Raw genomic sequence first — 5,082 nt, forward strand, 5'->3', positions numbered from 1 at the left:
ATGGGGTTCTCAGTACCCTTGCATGAGACAGCCATTGTTAGATTATCCAGACAGTGTCCTGTAAGCCAAATTACCTTTTAATGTGTTTGGTGGTTTGAATAGGTGTGGGCCACCTTAGACTCATGTGTTTGAATGCTTGACCCATGAGGAGTGGAACTATTAGGAGGTATCATCTTGTTGGAGTAGATGTTGCCTTGTTGGAATTGGTGTGGCCTTGTTGGAGTGGGTGTGGCCTTGTTGGAGTGGGTGTGGCCTTGTTGGAGTAGGTGTGGCATTGTTGGAGTAGGTGTGGCCTCGTTGGAGTGGGTGTGGCCTGTTGGAGTATGTGTGGCCTTGTTGGAGTAGGTGTGACCTTGTTGGAGGAAGTTTGACACTGTGGTGGCTTTGTTTTGAGATTTGTATATACTCAAACTATGCTCCGTGGTCCAGACAATCCCTTTCTGCTGCCTGTGCATCAAGAATTTGGGCTTCTCCAGCACCAAGTCTTCCTGGATGCTCCCATGATTCCTCCAATGATGAATTTGGACTGAACCTCTGAAACTGTAAGCCAGCTGCAATGTAATCTTGTCCTTTATAAGAGTTACCTTGGCTGCTGCGTTTGCAGCCATGAGCATGCTCAGGCTACAAAAGAGGCTTGCCTCTAGTGTCCTCCACTGTGCTAAAAAGAAGGCCCAGTTGGACCCCAATGAGAACAATAAAATTGCCAATGCCAACTCCCTACACCTAATCAGGAAGCTGATTGAAGATAGCCTGATCATCTGGAAGCCTGTAATTGCCCATTCTCAAGCTCGCTCCCAGAAAAACACCTTGAAGGGCAGGCATATGGTCATAGGGAAGAGAAAGGGTACTGCCAACACTTGGGTGCCTGAGAGGTTGACCTGGATGAGAAGGATGAGGATCCTGCACCGGCTTCTCAGGAGATACTGGGAATCTAAGAAGATTGACCGCCATATATATCACAGCCTTTACCTGAAGGTCAAAAGGAATGTATCAGAAACCCAATTGATTCTTTTGTAGCAGATGCACAAACCGAAGGCAGAAGAGGCCCACAAGAAGCTACAGGATGTCCAGGCTGAGGCTCGCAGGTCTAAGACCAAGGAAGCACAAAAACGCGTGGGAGGAGCGCTTCCAGACCAAGAAGTAGGAGATCATCAAGACTCTGTCCAAAGAGGAAGAGACCAATAAATGAAGCTTCCTTCACGTCTGTGCATAGTGATCTCACTGTGGCCTCACATGATCAGTCATTAAAGTAAAACAAGCTTTAAAATAAAAAAAGAGTTACCTTGGCTATGATGTCTGTTCACAGCAATGGAAATCTAACTAAGAAAATGTGTATTCATTCTGCCTTTTCTGTTTCTCTGGAAACCCTTATACAATAGCTCTCTAGAGAGAGGAACAAATACCAAGCAGACAACATAAATTCCACTTTACTTTTCTGGTGAATATGAAGTTGTTGTGATTTAAAAAAAAGTACAAACTTGTTGGTTTATTGTTGTTTTCTTTTGGTGTGTTGTTGCTGCTGCTGTTGTTTTTTTTGTTGTTGTTGTTTTTGTTGTTGTTGTTGTTGTTAAAGAAGAAACACATTAAACCTCTTCATCCCTGACTGGTTGGCAAACCCCCTAGCCCACATCAGCTAAAGTGATTAAGGCATTAGGAATATGTGTACACAAAAACATAAAGCTATTCCTGTCAAGTTCAGATGAGAGATAACATTGGCCATGTGGGCAAGCCTAGAGCCTCAACCATTTAAAACAGACAAATCAACACACTGTCAGCAGCCTGTCCTGCCAACAGAGACGAGCACCTGCATGTTGTGTTGTTATTGTCTTTTATGAAGTTTTGCAGCCACCCTGCTCATTTATCGTGTTTATAATGTTAACTTTGGCACTTTTTTCTTGGTTCATCAAATATTTCCTTAATGAACTGTCAGCTCACACCTCTGCATCCCACTCTAATGACTTCCAAATTAAGTTCATCTGGACCAAGGGGGTTTTTTGAACAGTATGATGACAGAAAACACGGGGAAAAGAACCTCTTTCATTGTATTTGAAGAAAGACATAGTCATTCACCTGCCGCATTCCCCCAGTGATAACTGTTTCCAAGCTCAGTGCTGAGACCTCTGCCTCATTGTCACCATCAGAGCTGTGAGATGAACACTTCCATACCAGGAGGCATTATACGGATATGACCATACGGTGCTCCCTCACCTGCAGCCACCGGGATCCAAACTCCTGGTGTCCCTTTTCCCCTTAAAAGAGAGCTGTTGGGATCCACGCACAGCAACACCCATGCCCATAATCCAAAGCTCATACCTTTTAAAAATCAGATGTGTTTATATTATCAAATGTGTGAATGTTCTGGCTACATGGAACTGTGTTCACCACGTGCCTGCCTGATGTCTGAAGAGGCCAAGAGAGGGCATTAAATCTCCTGAAAGTGGCTAACAGTTCAACTGTCAACCAACATATGGATGCTGGGTATAAACCTGGGTCCTCTGCAAGAGTAACAAGTGTTCTTCATGGCTGAGCCATCTCCCTAAGCCCCAGAATCTGTGTCCTATCCCTGGAGATGCTTTGCTACTCTAGAAAACCACATGGGAGACTTGGTGTCCATCCTCGAGAATAGAATTCACCCTATCAAAGAAGAGGATGCCATGGCAGGTGGTATTCTGGACACTAGGAGACTCTGAGGGAAAGTGCCTTGTATAGGGGAGTCCTGTGAGAACCAAGACTGGAGGAGCACCCTGGACTGGATAGATAATGGGTTGGGCCATTGCAGAAAATAAAAGAGTGATGGTGCCAAGGACATTTGAGCAATCCCATGAACTATTCAATCTGGGGTCTTAGTTAGGTTTCCACTGTTGAGAAGAGACACCATGGCCAAGGACAACATGCAATTGGGGGTGGCTTACAGGTGTAGAGGGTCAGTCCATTATCCTCAAGCAGAGGGCATAGCAGTGTGCAGACAGACATGGTGCTGGAGAAGGAGCTGAGAGTTCTACATCTTCATCTAAAAGAAGCCAGGAGCACGGTTGGGGATTTAGCTAAGTGGTAGAGCGCTTGTCTAGCAAGCGAAGGCCCTGTGTTCATTCCCCAGCTCCGAAAAAAAGAAAAAAAAAGAAGCCAGGAGCAGACTGTTTCCCTCATGGCTGGGAGAAGGATTTCAAGAACTCACCCCCACAGGGACACACCTACTCCAAGAAGGTCAACCTCCTAATAGTGGCATTTCCTGGGCAGTGCATACTCAAACCACCACAGGGTCTCTTCACATATATGATAATAGTACCGTTGTTTTAAAGTCTTGCTTAAAGACTCATGATGTTTGCCTGAAGAACATTCATTGGGTCTTGGTGGCTTCAAACCCCAAGAACATGAAGTCCTGTATCTCCCTGAAGTATGAAATTGGCATATGTGCACAGCCTCTCCAATCCTCTGCAATATCATAGTGTTAATGGTGTGCAGCTCCAGTGTGCAGCTTCGTAAGTGCTGGCATGTGTGAGTTCTTGAACCGCACACTCAACAGAATCAGGCTTGTGCCTTATGTACCTTTGTTTATGGTTCGGAACTCTGGCCTAGACGGATGGGCAAGTAGTCCGGGAAGGAGGATTGCTGGGTGCAACCAAAGCCATGAAGGTATATGATTTAATTACAGTTTCTTCCTGTACACATGAGAGATGAGGTCACTCTGCGCAGCCAATTGCAAAAAAAAAAAAAAAAAAAAAAAAAAAAAAAAAAAAAAAGATCATGAGCCCTGAACAGATTTAAATATCCATATGTACACAAGAATCATTGCTTTTTGGTGCGGAGATGCCCATCCTTTTTAAGCACCCAGGGCAAGATCATGCAGATCTGGGTGTTTGGCGTGAGAACACCTCTATTCCTGTGGAATCCCCCTCACGATGACTAAGGTGGCCACATGATCTCAAGTTCACCACCATTCTGCTCAGCCCCATAACAGATGAAGAAAACACATGATTTGGGGAGATGAGATGGGCAGATTTTAGACCATCTCCTATGCATGGCACAGAGCAGCGTTGAAAGGCCTGGAGAAGACGTTGGCTGACCCCAGGACTTTTCTCACAGAAACAGCTGACAAACCGCCCCACAGTGTTCCATTTATGGGTATTTCCTTCAATAACAGAGAGTTTAAAATTGCACCCTTTCCTCCCCTCCCTCCCGCAGGGATGGCTGGCGGGCCCACGGGCCACCAGGCTTCCTGTAGGAGAAGCCTCTCTGCTTCCCTCAGAGCAGCTCTCAAAGAAAATAAATAGCATGTGCTCATTATTCAAAAAGGCTTAATTAATGCAGAACTCGCCCCCCCAACTTACCAAGACACCCATGGTAATGAACTCCAAGCTCTCTTCCCCTGCAGTTTGTGATGTCAAGCTGAAGAGCTGCCTGTGACAGAAGCTGAGAAGCTGAGGACCTGACAGCAGTTTGAACTCACAGTCTCACAGCTTGCAGAAGTATCTCGGCCCCAAAGCCTGTGTTCAGCCATCCTTTCAGGGGTAAAGGTGTGTGGTTGGTGACATGCTCCCCAGAGAGCCTCTAAGGTTATAAAAGAGGCTCAACTCAAAAGATGTTGAGAGTGTCTCTAACTTACACACCTGAACCTGCCACAGGCCTAATTCCAGCCAAAACATTTCATATATAGTACAGCAAAAGGCACTGAGTCACGCTGATCTTTATTCATAGCCTAACGTCCTTGCTCAACCGATAAGAACACACCTCCAGAGTCATGGAGGAAGCAGCATTGTCCCTGTGGTTCGAACAAGACAGGATAGACGAACTGGAGAGTTAAGGGTGACGCTAAAATGGAGAGAAGCTAACTTCTGGGGTCTAGCCTTTGTCTCCTGATGGCTGAGCATCAACACAACTGATCCAGCCAAGGCTGGCTGCAGAGATAGTGCACATTTTACTAAAGATATCTCAATTGAGGCTGAGAAACCCATGGGCCTGAAGAGATAGCCCATCAGTTAAGAGCATGTTCCAAACTCGCAGGGAACCCAAATTCTGTTCTTAGGATCCACTTAAGCATCTCACAGCTGCCTGTAAATCAGGTCATGGGAACCTGAAGTCCTC

General features: G+C 45.7%; 1 pseudogene; it reads left to right on the forward strand.

The window, feature by feature from the left end:
- The first annotated feature begins 606 nt into the window (after positions 1-606).
- LOC147998076 (large ribosomal subunit protein eL19 pseudogene) lies at positions 607-1,189 on the forward strand (annotated as a pseudogene).
- The last annotated feature ends 3,893 nt before the right edge of the window (positions 1,190-5,082 follow it).

The sequence above is a fragment of the Rattus norvegicus genome, chromosome Y (assembly GCF_021556685.1).
Source record: "Rattus norvegicus strain SHRSP/BbbUtx chromosome Y, alternate assembly SHRSP_T2T, whole genome shotgun sequence".
Lineage (NCBI taxonomy): Eukaryota > Metazoa > Chordata > Mammalia > Rodentia > Muridae > Rattus > Rattus norvegicus.